The following is an 18,980-nucleotide window of genomic DNA, read 5'->3' on the forward strand; positions in this document are numbered from 1 at the left end:
ATCCCTGATTAATTGCCCATCCATTCTAATCAAGAACAATTGAAATTTATCCATGTGAATTCTGTCAAGGTTGCCGATTCCAGTGATGCTGTGAAAATGACTCGTGGTGTGTTTATTTGTTTATTTGCAGACTGTGATTTAATTAATTAGATTTGTTTAATCATTTGCTCTGACTAATCCCAAAGTATGTTTATACCCTAGAAATAAATTTCCTTTAACTATGCATATTTTGTATAATTATAATTGTAATGTTCTAAAGATATATTTAGTTTATTAATATGAAATAGAAAACTAAAGAACAAGCAACACGAACCCAACAAAAAAAGGGGTGTTAAGTTGGTGGTGGGGTTAAAAAAAAGTATGAATAAACTCATCAAAGATAGCAGGATTAAATTATGTTTACGCCAGACGCGCGTTTCGGCTACAAAAGACTCATTTATTTTTTATGTAATTCAAATTGATTTTTATAATCTATTTATGCATTGGTAACGTATCCATCTTTTCTCTATACGAAGATGAATGAAGATAGTGCAAGGCATGATTTCATTTCTTTTTTCGTACGTGTGCATAACTAACCTGCGACTAATGTCAAAGAAAATCTATGTAGAGTAAGAGGAGAAAGACAAAACATTCGAGTTTGAAGAACAACTATGAGGGCCCTCATGGGGTTTTTGATTATGTGATTACTTGGCCGTTTTTTTAATGATTATTTGATTATTAAGCCAAATATTTCATGATTATTTGATTACCTAGGACTGTATTTTTAGTTTATGATTATTTGATTACTAAAGATAAGCAAATATTTAATGATTATGTGATTATATTGGCAAAAAAATGGTGATTATGTGATTACTAGGACCCCCCCATGAGGGGCCTCAACTATCAACTTTCATATAATCGCATATCCGTTCTTATCGGGCATCAGAGAAGTTGAGCCAATCATTCCTATATTTATTTCAAAACAGGGCCTTTTAAAATTACTTCAAAAGCAGTCACAGTATGTTTCTGTATTTTATTGTGTCATGATTATTATGATATTGTCTAAACAACCATTTATCATTGATTAGGCGAGAATTGGAACACCAACAGAAAGAATATATCAAATAAAACAAATTTAACATTAAGAAGAAACCAATTATCGGCTAAACGAACGAATGTCCTAGTAAGCATGGGTAGCAACAACAGCAAGACCGTTGATAAAAAGTAAAATCTGAAAAAAATACAGAACTCCGTGGAAAATTCAAAAAGGAAAGTCCCTATAATCAAAGGGCAAAATCAAAAGCTCAAACACATCAAGCAAATGGAAAACAACTGTCATATTCATGACTTGGTACAGGCATTTTCCTGATTTTAAAGTAGCTTAACCTCTCACTTGTATGACAGTTGCATTTAATTTCCATTATATTGACAGCGATGTGTGAACAAAACAAACAGACACAATATGTAAAAAGTCAAAAATAGGGGTACCAACACTGTCTCACAATCATAATCACTATAAAAACAAACAAATATGTGACAAAGAAGAGCAAAATGGCACACAGGCCAAGAACATCCGCAAACATAAAGACAAGAATACACAAATTTACCATTTCACAATAACACAATGACGGGATGTATAAGGTCAGAGCCACGTCATATATGTAGCAAAGAAACATAAAAAGGCATATAAACAAAGCACATTAGCAAAAATGTTACACAAGAATACAAAATGTTCTACAATAATACAATAACGGGATGAATAAGTACAGAGCCACGTCATATTTATCAAAGAAACACTAAAAGGCATATAAGCAAATAAACTCATCATAGATACCAGAATTAAGTTTTATGTTTCCGCCAGACGCGCGTTTCGTCTACTAAAAACTCATCAGTGACGCTCTAATATAAAAAAAAGTTTAAAAGGCCAAATAAAGTACGAAGTTGAAGAGCATTGAGGACCAAAATTCCTAAATGTTTTGTCAAATACAGCTAAGGTAATATATTCTTGAGGTAGAAAAGCCTTAGTTTTTTCATACATTCAAAAGTTTTGTAGAGAGTTAATTTATAAATATGACCATATCAATGATAATATCATGTCAACACAGAAGTGCCGGATACTGGGCTGGTGATACCCCCGGGGAATAAAGCACGGTATCAAAAAATGAAAGCCAAGAATACGAGAATTGTCATAGAACAATAATACAATGACGGAATGTACAAGTACAAATTGACATCAACAAAAACAGACTAAACAGTAAAGCAATGTTCATAAAGACAAACAAAAGACAAACAAAAGAACAAAACAAACAGACACAATATGTAAAATGCCAGCCCATTAGTCAGCACTTCTGTGTTGGCATGAATATCAATTATATGGTCATTTTTATAAATTTCCTGTTAAAAAACTTTGAATTTATTCAAAAAACTAAGGTCTTTCTTATCCCAGGAATAGATTACCTTAGCCGTATTTGGCACAACTTTTTTGGAATTTTTGGTTCTCAATGCTCTTCAACTTTGTACTTGCTTGGCTTTATAACTATGTTGATCTGAGCGTCACTAATGAGTCTTATGTAGACGAAAGCGCGTCTGGCGTATTAAAAATATAATCCTGGTACCTTTGATAACTATTTACACCACTGGGTCGATGCCACTGCTGGTGGACGTTTCGTCCCTGGGGTATCACCAGCCCAGTAGTCAGCACTTCTGTGTTGGCATGAATATCAATTATATGGTCATTTTCATAAATTTCCTGTTAAAAAACTTTGAATTTATTCGAAAAGTTAAGGATTTTCTTATCCCAGATCACCTTAGCCGTATTTGGAACAATTTTTTGGAATTTTTGGTCCTCAATGCTCTTCAACTTTGTACTTATTTGGCTTTATAACTATTTTGATCTGAGCGTCACTGATGAGTCTTATGTAGACGAAAAGCACGTCTGACGTATCAAAAATATAATCCTGGTACCTTTGATAACTTATAACACGTTATTAAGATGATTAACAACGCCAGTACCCATAATCTACTCCAAGACAATCGTGTATTATTTGTGAAGTTGATACGCTATTGATGTCACAAACTGAACTTCTAGATAAACGAAGAGACACCAGTCAATAACACTACATAAAAAGACAGATCCGATACATCGAACACCTGATGATACTAAAGCATGTAAACTATTGGATACGAATAAGAAGAAAAAATATATTACAGATTAGAACACCATGGCCATATTGCAATTGAATGTTAAGTAAGACAAGGACTTTATCAATCTAGGAATTTTTATTGAGCCAGAAATATAATCAACAACGCCAACTACAAAACAAAGAATATATGCGGACCTGCAAATGACTTTTCAATCAGCATTAATTAAATCGATACAAAAATGTATTAACAAAAAATACCAAACTCTAAGGTAAATATAAAAGTCCATAAATCCTGACCAAATCAAAACATTAAAATCAAAACGTGTTCAGTTGTTTGTCTTTTGGTATTTTTCTCCTTTTTTTTTTGTCATGGCATTGCTATTTATTTTCGACTTATACTAGTACTTTGCTTGTTTCTCAAGTTTCCTTCGCCTCTCTTTTATACTATATAAACTAACTAACTGAGTGGAAAACAAGTTAACTGTTATGTTCCTAACTAGAAAAAACGAGCTATAAAACCATGTTTAATCCACCATTTTCTACATGAAGAATGTACCAAGTGCGGAATGTGACAGTTGTTTTCCATTCGTTTGTTGTGTTTGATCTTTTTATTTTGCAATTAATATGATAAAGGACTTCCCATTTTGAATTATCTTTGAGTTCGGTATTTTTTTTTTACTTCTTTGTATGGCAGTTGATTATAGTTAATATTAACAAAACTTGATGAGTAACTCAACCATGGAAGTATTGTATTGTCAATACAATACGTCCATGCTCTAACAGACATAACTGGGTTGTTGGATACCTCATGATCATCGGTTCTAACATTCATTCAATCAGTCATTTTACAACAGACACTCTACACTGACTGAATCATTTACCCGTATATTGATATTGGGCCAATATCTATTGGAACCACTTCTTGTTTTTGCCAATCATAGTTTACATCTGATTAACTGTTCAGTTTAGTTTCTTGTATATGTTCCTCCATTATTTGTGAATCACTACTCAAAGGGTATAATTGTAGCATAAACAGTCGAAGGCTACCAATGGGTCTTCAACACAGTAAGAAAATCCTACATGCGGAGGCAGGCTTCAGCTTGCCCCTAAACCAAAATGTGTAAGAGTTAAGTAAAAATGAACGTTATAAGTTAAACTCCAAAACATATAAATGAACTAAAAATAATCCGCGTCACAAACCAAAACTGAGGGAAACACACCAACTATAAAAGGGGAAAAAAAGGAACAACAGAAACAATGAACTGCTAAAAAAACCAAACACCAACATATATTGAAACGGACTATTTGATAACAACTGCCATATTCCTGGTAAAGGCCATTAAATTCTGTAGAAGAATCTACAAGACGTAATTGCGACGTTTGGTAAAAATGGCTTTTATTGATTTGTGCATTCGTTACAAATACAAATATGGTCACTCACTTTTGGTCTTCTTCCGACCGGCAATAAAACTCAAAAGTCGGGTTTCTGTTTGGTTGTGTGGGATGTTTAAGTACGCAGTCACGTATGATCATATTGGGGACGCTAAATCCAACGCTCATGTAGAGAAGTGCATGATATTAACCCTTGCAACAACTCTTCGAGGGGTGCGTATGTGACCGGTTAAAAGGAAAAATGTCGGTCCAAATCTAATATACCCTCATTTATTAGTGGTAGTCCAAATTCCCAAGGCCTTCATCCTGGACAGCCTCTATAACAGGACATACTCAATAATTCTAGTTAATGTGTTCCCGTACTGGAAATGCATGAACTGTTTGCCAGTGGCGTAAAGCCACCAACAATCTATCAAGTTAAAATTCAAGGTCTGAATAAACTTCTTGATTTTGCTGAATGGTAAGTTTCTTCTAAAGTTGATACATTTTAAAAAAAAAATGTACAGGTAAATGTAGTGTAATTTAATTCCATTTATTAGCGCAATTAACACCATCAGAAAAATAGAGAGTTCGCGGGCGTTAATGGTATCTTTTCAAAAATGTAATTTGCGCAAACATATTCTGGACGAAAATAGAAAATGCCATAGAAAATACCAATTATATTGAGAATAGCATGTGCAATAGACCGAAAAAGTAAAGTGTCATATATACATGTATATGCCTATTGGCGCCATACCAATAGAAACAGACCTTCATAAAAAGACAGCTTGGCTTACTTTTATTCCATCTAAAGAAGTAAAATCACTTAACTAAGAACTTAAATGGAAACGCAGCTGATTGTGAACTCAAATAATAAAGGAACTTTCTTTCCAAGAATAAGAGACATACTGCAATGTTATAATGTAATGCCGATTCACGAGCTGAGGAAAAGCTAGAAGCCGAAATGAAAGAAAGAAAACCTCTCTTAGAATCTAAACAGAGCAAAACTCGAAATACACAAGACTTTCTATTAATGAACTGCTTATCCTCGGTTACATACGAAGTTATAAAAAAGGAACAAAACAAATCTAGATTACTCACGGGTACATACATTCTATATAGTGACATATAGAAAAGTACATACATACCACATAGTGACATATAGAAATGTGTAACATCCAACCACGCAAAGACATGTAAATACTTTGGTATTGTCGAAATAATGATTCTGAACTACTTTTAACTTTTTACATTAAAAAATGGAGTGCGTCTTTTGTTATTTTACTTTGGATTTCTTTACAAAATAATGTCACGAGTTTACTTCATCAATAGCATTTAAATGCATTTTGAAATTTTCCTTTAATATCATTAATAACTTTAGAGTAATAAAGTTAAAATCACTGAAGTAAATACAGCAAATATAAATTTTGAGCACATGTTTTACTTCTTTTTTTTTATTTGTTTATTGTAAAATTATAACTAAAGTCATATACTAATGTATAAAAGACAGATCTAGAATGGGCCGATCTAAATATATCGCTCAAAGACATTTTTTAAAATACATTTTTCTCGTTGTCCTCAAATATAACCCTTTATATAGATCAAGATTTGATGTTCATAGTTTATCAATTATTATCTATTACATTCTCCTTCCTGTGTCAAATAGTTATCAAAGGTACCAGTAGCTCTTTTCACAAAAAATCTTAAGTGTAAAATTGATCGTTAATCTAAAATATTCCTTAACAATTCAACTAAATATTTTTATCGTAAAATAAATTTTACACTTAAGTTTTTTTTTTTTTTTTTTTTTTTGTGAAAAGGGCTACAGGCTTGTAATTTATTGCGCCAGACGCACGTTTCGTCAGTCTCAATTCAGAGGTTATTTTCCCAGCCCATAAATCAGTAGCCTTGGAAGAATATATGCTTGATAGTTCTTGTATGCTGTTTATAGGTTAATGCTTCCTTTTCTAAGTCCTTGTGTCCCTTTTGTATTGCTTCATTCACTAGTCTCATTATTTTTCTGTTTATCCCTTTGACTTCATTCTTTCAGTCTTTATAAGAGTGATTCATATTAAACCTGTGTACATTTTTACATTGATTCTTTCTAATTTATATATCAAAGTAAAAAAGACAGAACGTCCCTTATCAAACGATAATATCAAAAAATCAAACGTATCAATTGACTGAAAATCAACTGTCATTGTTGTGGCATTTTCTTGTGTATAAAATGGTTTTGTAGCTAGCTAAACATCTCACTTGTATGACAGCCGCATAAAATCTCATTATATCGACAACAACAGAATGAGTGATCCAAACAAACACAGCCGTGGTGTAGTTGTTAGTGCATCGAACTACTAACACAAAGGTTCCAGGTTCGATTTCCGTTCCGAGATAAAAATTTCAGGGATTGAATTTTTGCCTCTCTCTTGACATCATTTGCGAGTATGGTCTTGAGGAAACGATGATAGTCCGTCGGAAGGGGACGATAAATGGCTGACCCGTGTTATTAAGAGAGAGCCACGTCTCTTGCACGTAAAAGACACCCTTGTAGATTTCGAAAAAGAGCAGGCTAATGCCGCTACAAGGCAGCACTAGCACGTGATTAATATAAGTTGCAAAACTTGTTTCCCAATCCACTAAAGATAAATGTGTTTCAAATTGAATAACGTATATATATTCCTTTTAGAAAAAACACATCATTTACGTATCTTAGTAAAATCATACTTCAACAGAAATTGGCACAACATCAGACCGGAATGGGTTGATGGGCTAAAAGATGGTATTAATCTATGGAATCGCACAATCAACAGGATTGAAAGAACAAACTTGAAGTACAAATTAAAATCTCAGTTGCTCTATCACTACTCCACATTACCAGATTTTACTGAACACTTTGTGATAGCCTTAAATTCTTTGCTACTAGAACGAGACTTCAAGACAAGTGGCATATTAAAAATAAAAAGAGAGTTGTTACTCAAATGATTCTCCTGAATATAACTATCAAGGGTTGGTGACACCATATGCTTGGACATATATACTTGCATTTTTTCACTAAGGTCTGAAGTAAAACTCGAGCAGAAGGAGACTGATGATAGAGAAAGTATATGAAAAGATAAAACAAAACAAGTACATCAAACCAAGTGAGAATCGGTTCAAAAGTTGCTCTTGTATATTTCTTCATAGTATGCTTCTTCCCTAGGGACCGGTCAAAATTTATCGTCACATAGGACCGGTGCAAAAAATAAAAACATTTAATAAAAGTTACAACCCTATCGCTTTCTGACTGAAAAAAAAATGATGTCCTATGCCAACTTAGTAATAAAAAAGTTGGTGTCCTATCCTACTTTTCCAATGTATTGTAAATAAAAGTATACTTAATAGAGGCATTTAACATATGTTGTCTTTATAATATGATCAAAAGCAACAGTTTCATGTTTTATTTTGTTGATTCACAAACAATTACAGGCATGGCATTATCATAAATTATACTATGAATATAGCATTGAAAAAAACAAAGACATTGCATAATGCAATCAAACCACAAATAGGTGTTTGTTGAACTGAAAAATTAATGAAGCTGCATGTATCTTATATAGAATTTTATCAATACCTTTAAATATTAATTATAAAAACAAGCTCCAGGAGAAACATGAAACTGAATAGCATTTGGTTGAACTCTATATATATTTTAACCTGAAGACCCATAGGTTGCCTTGGAATGTGTTTTTTATTAGGAATGGTAATAATTGTTTTAACATTTTCCCACTTACAGAAAATGTACCTGATGTGACCCCCGAATTTTTGCTACTTTGTTGGATGATATAATGTACATGATGTACATGATGTATGTTTGTTGCACTTCACCATATAAGTGAAATTAAATTTTACAGCAAAACAACAAAAAACTAAATGACATTGGATTCAGTAAGCTTGATATATATCTAAGATAGCTGCATAGTTTGAGTTGAATTTAAAAAGTTATAAAAAAAATTAAAGTGTACTATCTCTATTTTGTTCGAACTGCAAATTCTAGCTTTTTTGACCTAGATTAATTTAATTCTTGAATTTGACAGCAATATAACAAAAAACAAAATGACCTGGGATTTAGTAAGCTTAATATATATCTAAGATAGCTGCATAGTTTGATGAAAATCCAAGTTGATTTGAAAAAGTTATTAAAAAAATTAAAGTGTACTATCTCTATTTTGTCCGAATTGCAAATCCTTGCAAATCCTAGCTTTTTTTACCAAGATTACTTTAATTCTTAAATTTTATAACAATACAACAAAAAACTAAATGAAATGGGATTTAGTAAGCTTGATATATATCTAAGATAGCTGCATAGTTTGATGAAAATCAAAGTTGATTTGAAAAAGTTATAAAAAGAATTAAAGTGTACTATCTCTATTTTGTCCGAATTGCAAATCCTAGCTTTTTTAAACCAAGATTACTTTAATTCTTAAATTTTACAGCAAAACAACAAAAAACAAAATGACCTGGGATTTAGTAAGCTTAATATATATCTAAGATAGCTGCATAGTTTGATGAAAATCCAAGTTGATTTGAAAAAGTTATTAAAAAAATTAAAGTGTACTATCTCTATTTTGTCCGAATTGCAAATCCTAGCTTTTTTTACCAAGATTACTTTAATTCTTAAATTTTACAGCAATACAACAAAAAACTAAATGAAATGGGATTCAGTAAGCTTGATATATATCTAAGATAGCTGCATAGTTTGATGAAAATCCAAGTTGATTTGAAAAAGTTATAAAAAAAATTAAAGATGCCTATCTGAATTTTTATATAATAATTTTTATCTTTACATATTGTATATTATACTTGTTATTTTAAGTTTTGTTATAAATGTATTAAAAATTATTTCAAAGTAATCGTTTGAAAAAAAACTTGTGTCCTATGGATATTATCTGTGAAAAAAGTGATGTCCCAACAAAAGCGATTCCGGAAAAAAGTATCTGTCCTACTGCACTTTGCACCGGTCCTATGTGACGATAAATTTTGACCGGTCCCCTATAAGAATATACTTATCTAAGAGAAATTAATCAGGAAAACTTATTTTTTGCTGAAGGCGAGGCAGTGTCAGATCGTTGGAAGATTAACACAGTCAGGACTTCACATAGATTATTTGCAGATTTATCAGAAACTCAGTCAGAAGTGTGTTCTGTCATATGTAACTTCCAAAGGCAAAGAATTGGTTTCCTAATAATTGCAAATGTTAAATCATGTTTTAATTTAAGATTCGTATCAAACACCTTTTGATATTAATTGTCTGTTTTATAAGAAGTAAAATCACAAAAATACTAACCTCCGAGCATAATTCAAAATGGAAAGTCCCTAGTCAACTGGAAAAATCAAAAGCTCAAACACATCATACAAATGGATAACAACGTGGAATAATCCTGGTTTTATAGCTAGCTAAACCTCTCACTTGTATGACAGTCGCATGATGTAGTTTTACATTGCACTATTTTTATCACATTGTAGGATAGTTTTACCATAGACTGTAAATACCAAGATTTATGGAATATATTTTTTATAAAAATTTCATTATGTATATAGGCCTACATATGCATTTTGACGCTTTAAATTAATATAACAAAGTTATAAATGATTTATTCATGATCATCATCCATATATCATTTTTTAAATTTTTTATTGTACTGCATTTTGATTGCTAGATATTGTGATAAAATAAATTAGCACATTATTTAGATTTTTTTCTATTTCGAAAAATTAATCGCTTATGTAATTTTCCTTTTCAATGACTCTTCAATGTGTTATGCAATGAAAGTCATTTACTTTAATCTTACCTAGCAGTCTTGTATCTCTTTGAATTTTTAAATAAGTAGGTATAATCTATCTGTTTATTTTAAGCTATGCGCTAATTTTGTATTGGCGCTCATTTAGAGAACTATTTGTCAAGTCTATTCAAGTAATTTTTGGTTTGCTATATATTAAGAGGGTGGTAAAGGGTTATTTTCGTGCAACGTTTTCGGACTTTTCATTTTACGTGTTTTCGTGATTTGGTGTTTTATTTCTCGTTTTCTCGTGTTTGTTTCGATGTGCGTGCTTCGTCCCCTTATTTATTTTCCGTGTTTCGTGTCGGTGCTCTTAATTTCTCGTTCTTGCATTGTTCCGCATTTGATTAAAAAGTGAATTGGAAGTAACTCAAAGTCAGTGAGTTATAGTACCTTTTGAAACTTGTGTAATATAATAGAAATTGATGTATATTTTTACCATTTTACTTTCTATTGTATATGTATGCTATACATGTAATAAAGTCCATCATAATAATATTTTTTCAAATCAGATGCAAGTAGCATACGCTAAAAGGTGACCACAAGGTCTTTATGTCCATTAACAATGTCTACATGATCTCCAAGAACGGCTGTGTAATAACTTCTGGTACTTTTTTTCTTAATATTTACGATTTTATTTCTCGTGCTTCGTTTTTCCCGATTTTTATTTTTCGTGCTACGTTTTTGCAATTTTTATTTCACGTGTTTCCGTGTTCCGTACCCCCCTTTACCACCCTCTATTAACTGTTTTATCATTTTGTCAAAGCAGATTGAATTTTATATATTTTAGTATTACATTAAGCAGTTTCAGCGACATATATACACAGCTCTCAGAGTCTGTATATCTGTATTTAGCAGTTTCTAGGCTCCCAACTCTGGTTTCCATACATGGGTCATACATCGCGCTTTTGTTGTCAAAATTAGTCCAAGAGTAAATTGGATCAATAAGAGCCCGTGTGTGCAGACTCTTCTTATTGTCTAGTGTGAGTGTGTTTGTGGTTGCAGGCCAACAAAAAACAGTCAAGATACACCCATTTCCCACTTTATATGTGTGACTACAGATGTATAAATACCCACATCTATAGTCTTATTTCTTATTTCTAATGCATCTCTATTATCATTATCGTTTCTCTCCCCATACTTGTTTCTCCCTAAAATCATTAAGAACAATCGAGTCAATGTTGTACAGGTATTTCACAGACAATAAAAATAAACAAATCATTATCAACATCAAACTGAGTACTGTCTTCCTGGACATGTATTTGTGTGCAGCCCAGCTTGTACACACATAACTGTGGGACCGTACTAGTTCTTATAGTCGCCGTCAGCTGAAATTCGTAGCGGTTATCAGTAAAAATAATCTAAACTATCAATCGCGTTCACTCGAGATATAGTTTTTCACATTCCATTCATAAATCGCAAAAAGAAAAACCACTACTGACCTTCCTTTTAAGTGATCGCACTGTAATAATCCTGACCTTCACTTTTTCATAGACGATTTTGAATGGTGGAATCAGCCATTGTTTTTACCGGAAGTGTTTCCGTGGAGTTCAATTTCATAAAATTTGCATAAAGCGCGGGAAACCTTATCACATCAATGAAAGGAACATTTCAGGAAACTGCGTACAGTGACGAATGTCATATGTAAACAAATGATCCTCATAGAAACGAAGATGGCGGAATTACAATGAAAAATATTCTGGAAAAAGTGAAGGTCAGGATTATTACAGTGCGATCACTTAAAAGGTAGGTCAGTAGTGGTTTTTCTTTATGCGATTTATGAATAGAATGTGAAAAACTATATCTCGAGTGAACGCGATTGATAGTTTAGATTATTTTTACCGATAACCGCTACGAATTTCAGCTGACAGCGACTATAGGTCCTTTTTGTCACAGGCGCTTGGGCACTCGTAAATATACGTTGATAGTGGGGCTTCCAATGAATAGAAACAAGTGCCTGTGGTTTGGGTATATGATAAAGATATTTTTTTAATTTTTTTTGTTGATTAAAATATGTAATGTTTCACAGAAGTGATAGATATGTATTACAAATATAGAAAATTGAATATTTTAATCAACAACAAATTTTTTCTAAAATATCTGTATCATATACCCAAGTGCCTGTTCTTTTTGTCTTAATATTATGAACATAAGAGCTACAGTTTCGCAGCTAGTCCACAAAAAGTCAATGATTGGAATGATAGCATAATAGCATAATTTAATTTTTAACTGCTTCTGGATGGCTTTTGAAGTTGTATATTAAGTACTGCAGAACAAAGGATTATTTGTTAAGGAGGTTTGCTACTCTGTTCAAAAATAACAAGCCTTTTAAAAGACTGTTATAAATAAAAAGTATATAAATAAAGAAATGAAAAAAGCAGAAAAAAATGGAGAGTCCATGTGCTTGTTTTCCAGATATTAGCCATTGAAAATTTGGCGGGAAATAAATCTCTCTAAATTTTTCATACCTTAAACATTGTCATCTTTTTTGTTTAAAAAACTACAAAAATAACAAGGATTTTATACAATTTTGAAATAGGGCTTTTTAAACTATATGTAATAAAAATATGGAAAGAAAAGTAGGGGTTAGTTGGCAAATTTTTTTAATGTCATAACATGGATAAAACCAGAGGCAGAGAATTCCGAAAATCTTAGGGAGCTACCATTTGATTTTTATGGGGGGGGGCTAGGATGAAAAATTTTGTCCTGCATTTTTTTTTAGTTGTAATCTCTGTCCTGCCTTTTTATTGTTCACTCTATTCGGTCCTGCCTTTTTTTTATTAGTTTATCCTGACTTTTTTTACCTAAATTGTCATCCTGCCTTTTTTTTTTTGGCAAAGTGTCTCATCCTGCCTTTTATTTTACTCAAAACTCCTGTCCTGCCTATTTTTTTCAAATTTCATCCTAGCCCCCCCATAAAAATCAAATGGTAGCTCCCTTACAAAAATTCAACAAATAGAAGAGCAAACATCCTTGAGTGTTCAAATGTCGCAATATTACTTTCTAGGTTCATATTTTCCAACTTGTCAAGTGGAAAACAAATACCAAGGCATATCTTATTTTAAAATTATCCAATTAAAAACGTTTATTATTAAATCCCCCCTCATCTTCTAATTAGATCACCCCTGTACAATGTATATAAATTTACATCTACTTATTTCACTCAGATGACTAAGTGTAGAAAAAATAGGTGATACCACACCTGTATTAGTATACAAAATATAATTTAAAATGAAGCAAGTTTAAATTCAAGTTATTTATTTATTCAATTGAATCCCTATCTATGTGTTGTATGATTTTATACAGACACATTAAAGAAAGTAGCATTAACTTGGAAATTTATAAGCAAATATCCAAACAAAAGGATTTGTAAAGTGAGCTCACTATACCATTTGTATACAAAGTCTTGCATATGTCACCAATTATAATCTTTAACAATAATAATAAAAATGGAAATTTTAAACAAATAATTATTTAAAAATTGAATGTTGATACCTATAAAAGAATCGTGATGTATTTATCATGACAACAAAAGTAGGCAGTTCATTCAGTGTTAACATTTAGAACATTCAAGCTTCAGTAACTTGATTTTTAATTCATGTTTACCTGTCACGGTTGATTGACTTTAATACTTCATTCTATAAACATTGATTTAAATACTCACACACTTATTTTTAGATTCCTTTGGGCGTGACAACCTTATAAAAAGACTGGTAAAATATTGGATTGAGTACATATTGATGGATTTATAAACTGTCTTGGATTATTTGTTCTTGAAAAGGAAGCTGCAAATATTTCTACAGGTGTCTAGTACAAGTATGTATCAACTATCAACATGAATTATTTTGAGATTCCATATTGTAGAATTAATTAGAAATAAAATGTATAATACACAAAATCAAACCAAATCAGCCTCAGGAGAACAATTGATGTATAATAAATTTTGTTATACATGTATATGTAATCTGGAACAACATTGAAAATAGAAAGAAAGTAAACAGGACATTGTATTATACTTATTTTCTTCAAGAATAATTTAAAACTGAGGTCGCAAAATGGAATAATTGTTGTTTTGTTCATTGGCAAATATTTCGTACAAGATATAACAAAAAATCCTTTATTTCCTTACAATGAATGAATATTAAAAAAAGGAAGATGCGGTTTGATTGCCAATGAGACAACTCTCCACAATAGACCAATATGACACAGAAATTGAAGATTTTCAACTGATTTACCATCAAATGTTAGGAAACAAAGAAATGTCTAAATATTTACAGTATACCTAATGCATTGTTAATTTTACAAGAAATATATTTTTGTTAAACACTTGTGTTATCTTCAGTTTAGACACATTATAGTTTACAAACACTTCAATCACTCTTCAATCCAAACTTTGTGTCTTGGAAAAGTAATTTTGTTAGTAGTTTTTTCTTGATGACTCAAGCTAAACTTTTCAACTGATTTGTGTTGAGCCTTCAACTTTTAAAAAAAAAAGCAAACTTGGACAAAAGTTTCTAACAATCAAAAGATAGTATAGAGAGGAATATTTGATTATTTTTTTCCTCATTTTTAGCTCACTTAAGAGAGCTTTTCTCATCAGCTGGCGTCCGACGTCATCCATCGTCTGTTGTCGTCTGTCGTCGTTAACTTTTGAAAAAATCTTCTCCTTTGAAACTACTGGGCCAAATTTAGCCATACTTGGCCATAATCATCATTAGGGTATCTAGTTTTAAAATGTGTCCGGTGACTCGCCAAACCAACCCAAGATGGCCGCCATGGCTAAAAGTAGAACATAGGGGTAAAATGTATATTTTGGCTTATAACTGAAACCAAACCATTTAGGGCAAATCTGAGTGTAAAATTGTTTATCAAGTGAAGATCTATCTGCCCTGAAATTTTCAGTTGAATCGAACAACCGATTGTTGGGTTTCTGCCGCTGAATTGGTAATTTTGCCGTTGTTGGTTATTATCTTGAATATTATTATAGATAGAGATAAATTGTGAACAGCATTAATGTTCAGTAAAGTAAGGTCTACAAATAAGTCAACATGACCAAAATGATCAGTTGACCCCTTAAGGAGTTATTACCCTTTATAGTCATTTTTTACCAATGTTTGGTTAATTTTTGTAATCATTTACAAAAATCTTCTCCTCTGAAACTACAGGGCCAAATTTAACCAAACTTAGCCACAATCATAATTAGGGTATCTTGTTTAAAAAATGTGTCCAGTGACCCGGGCAACCAACCGAGTGGCCACCATTACTAAAAATAGAACATAGAGGTAAAATGTAGATTTTGGCTTATAACTCTGAAACCAAAGCATTTAGAGCAAATCTTACATGGGGGTTAAATTGTTTATCAAGTCAATATCTATCTGCCCTGAAATTTTCAGATGAATTGGACAACTAGTTGTTGGGTTGCTGCCCCTGAATTGAGAATTTTAAAGGAAATTTTGCGGTTTTTGGTTATTATCTTGAATACTATTATAGATGGAGATAAACTGTAAACAGCAATAATGTTCAGCAAAGTAAGATCTACAAATAAGTCAACATGACTAAAATGGTAAATTGACCCCTTAAGGAGTTATTGCCCGTTATAGTAAGTTTTTAACATTTTTCATTAATTTTGTTAATTTTTTGTTAATTTTTACAAAATATTTTCCTCTGTAACTCAAGGGTCAAATTCATTATAGAAAGAGAAAATTTTAAGTAGCAAGAATGTTCAGTAAAGTAAGATCTACAAACACATCACCATCACCAGAACATAATTTTGTCATGAATCCATCTGTGTCCTTTGTTTAATATACACATATACTAAGGTGAGCAACACAGGTTCTTAAGAGCCTCTAGTTGTTGAGCCTGCGATTATCAGCAAAAGTAGGCAAGACATTGGGTTCCGCGCAATTTTTTTATTTCAATTTATTGATTTGAAGTCAACCTTATTTTATTTTTTTTTTAGATATCATACAAAGAATTTGGTGTAACTTTTTAGTTTGGCACCGTGTGGTGAATTTAATAGTAATTTCTGAATCCCTATGGCTTAATAGATCAAAACCCTATTGCATACCTGTAAAATAGTTGTTTATTAGCTACAATAAGGGTAATTCACATGTGTAACTGTTAAATTGTAGTTATTATATAAGCTTCCAGCTGGGTAATTTACTGTCATCTCTAAATCCCCTGAGTTAAGTACTTAAAACTACATACTTTAACAGGTCAAATATTTGAATGTTAGTTACAAGAAATGAGACATTGAGGGAAATTCACTTGAATTAACAGTACTTTTTCTATCATAGATATAGGAAGATGTGGTGTGAGTACCAATGAGACAACTCTCCATCCAAATAACAATTTAAAAAAAAATACTGTTTAATTTCAGAAAAGATTTATTCCAATCAGCCATGATGTGATTTTGTACTGAAAATAATCATAAGAATGATAACACAAAATTAACAAATATACCAATTTTAACATTCAAAAATAGCATTCAAAACCTGTCCTTACCTAGCCTAGGACATTGACAAAACAGTATAACTATAATAAACAGTTGAAAGGTCAAAAGGACTTGACCCTTCATACCAATATAAAAAACAAAACAAAAAAGATTATTGAAAAGATCAATTATTTTACATGGATTGTATTTTTAGCTCACCTGGCCTAAAAGGCCATGTGAGCTTTTCTCATCACTTGGCGTCCGTCGTCGTCGTCGTCGTCATCGTTAACAATTTTTCAAACATCTTCTCCTCTGAAACTACTGAATGGATTTGAATGAAACTTAAAATGATTGTTCCTTAGATTATCCTGCACAAAGTGTGTGCTTCGATTTTTGATCCGTCAAAAAACATGGCAGCCGTTACTTAAAATAGAACATAGGGGTCAAATGCAGTTTATGGCTTATATCTCAAAAATGGAAGCATTTAGAGCAAATCTGACATGGGGTAAAAATGTTCATAAGGTCAAGATCTATAAGCCCAGAAATTTTCAGATGAATCAAACAAACCATTGTTGGGTTGCTGCCACTTAATTGGTAATTTTAAGGAAATTTTGCAGTTTTTGGTCATTATCTTGAATATTATTATAGATGATGATAAACTGTAAACAGCAAAAATGATCAGCAAAGTAAGATCTACAAATAGGTTAATATGACCAAAATTGTCAATTGACCCCTTAAGGGGTAAATGTCCTTTAATGACAATTTTTCACAATTTGTTCATCATATTTGCTAACTTTAAAAAATCTTCTCCTCTGAAACTACTGAATGGATTTGGATGAAACTTAGCATGATAGTTCCTTAGATTATCCTGCACAAAGTGTGTGCTTCGATTTTTGATCCGTCAAAAAACATGGCCGCCCTTACTTTAAATAGAACATAGGGGTCAAATGCAGTTTTTGGCTTATATCTCAAAAACGAAAGCATTTAGAGCAAATCTGACAGGGGTAAAAATGTTCATTAGGTCAAGATCTATCAGCCCTGAAATTTTCAGATGAATCAAACAAACCATTGTTGGGTTGCTGCCACTTAATTGGTAATTTTAAGGAAATTTTGCAGTTTTTGGTCATTATCTTGAATATCATTATAGATAAAGATAAACTGTAAACAGCAAAAATGATCAGCAAAGTAAGATCTACAAATAGGTTAATATGACCAAAATTGTCAATTGACCCCTTAAGGGGTAAATGTCCTTTAATGACAATTTTTCGCTCACCTGGCCTAAAAGGCCATGTGAGCTTTTCTCATCACTTGGCGTCTGTCGTCGTCGTCGTCGTCGTTAACAATTTTTCAAACATCTTCTCCTCTGAAACTACTGAATGGATTTGAATGAAACTTAAAATGATTGTTCCTTAGATTATCCTGCACAAATTATGTGCTTCGATTTTTGATCCGTCAAAAAACATGGCCGCCGTTACTTAAAATAGAACATAGGGGTCAAATGCAGTTTTTGGCTTATATCTCAAAAACGGAAGCATTTAGAGCAAATCTGACATGGGGTTAAAATGTTCATTAGGTCAAGATCTATCAGCCCAGAAATTTTCAGATGAATCAAACAAACCATTGTTGGGTTGCTGCCACTTAATTGGTAATTTTAAGGAAATTTTGCAGTTTTTGGTCATTATCTTGAATATTATTATAGATGAAGATAAACTGTAAACAGCAAAAATGATCAGCAAAGTAAGATCTACAAATAGGTTAATATGACCAAAATTGTCAATTGACCCCTTAAGGGGTAAATGTCCTTTAATGACAATTTTTCACAATTTGTTCATCATATTTGCTAACTTTAAAAAATCTTCTCCTCTGAAACTACTGAATGGATTTGGATGAAACTTAGCATGATAGTTCCTTAGATTATCCTGCACAAAGTGTGTGCTTCGATTTTTGATCCGTCAAAAAACATGGCCGCCCTTACTTTAAATAGAACATAGGGGTCAAATGCAGTTTTTGGCTTATATCTCAAAAACGAAAGCATTTAGAGCAAATCTGACATGGGGTAAAAATGTTCATTAGGTCAAGATCTATTAGCCCTGAAATTTTCAGACGAATCAAACAAACAATTGTTGGGTTGCTGCCACTTAATTGGTAATTTTAAGGAAATTTTGCAGTTTTTGGTCATTATCTTGAATATCATTATAGATAAAGATAAACTGTAAACAGCAAAAATGATCAGCAAAG

The 18,980-nt window shown here is 32.0% G+C and overlaps 2 protein-coding genes across 4 annotated transcripts in view; one reads left to right on the forward strand and one right to left on the reverse strand.

The window, feature by feature from the left end:
- The window catches only part of LOC143055520 (cytochrome P450 10-like), a 107,216-nt gene that overhangs the window by 26,759 nt on the left and 61,477 nt on the right, over nucleotides 1-18,980 (reverse strand). The window lies entirely within an intron of this gene.
- The window catches only part of LOC143055475 (putative ferric-chelate reductase 1), a 35,514-nt gene continuing 27,997 nt past the window's right edge, over nucleotides 11,464-18,980 (forward strand). The window contains exons 1-2 of one of the 3 annotated variants that reach the window (XM_076228633.1): nucleotides 11,464-11,498; nucleotides 13,988-14,125. The gene's annotated coding sequence lies outside the window, so the exon portion shown is untranslated. Of the gene's footprint in view, nucleotides 11,499-11,733; nucleotides 12,060-13,987; nucleotides 14,126-18,980 lie in introns of those variants that run through there. The other 2 variants (XM_076228641.1, XM_076228625.1) reach the window with 2 other exon arrangements.

Source organism: Mytilus galloprovincialis, chromosome 1 (assembly GCF_965363235.1).
Source record: "Mytilus galloprovincialis chromosome 1, xbMytGall1.hap1.1, whole genome shotgun sequence".
NCBI lineage: Eukaryota > Metazoa > Mollusca > Bivalvia > Mytilida > Mytilidae > Mytilus > Mytilus galloprovincialis.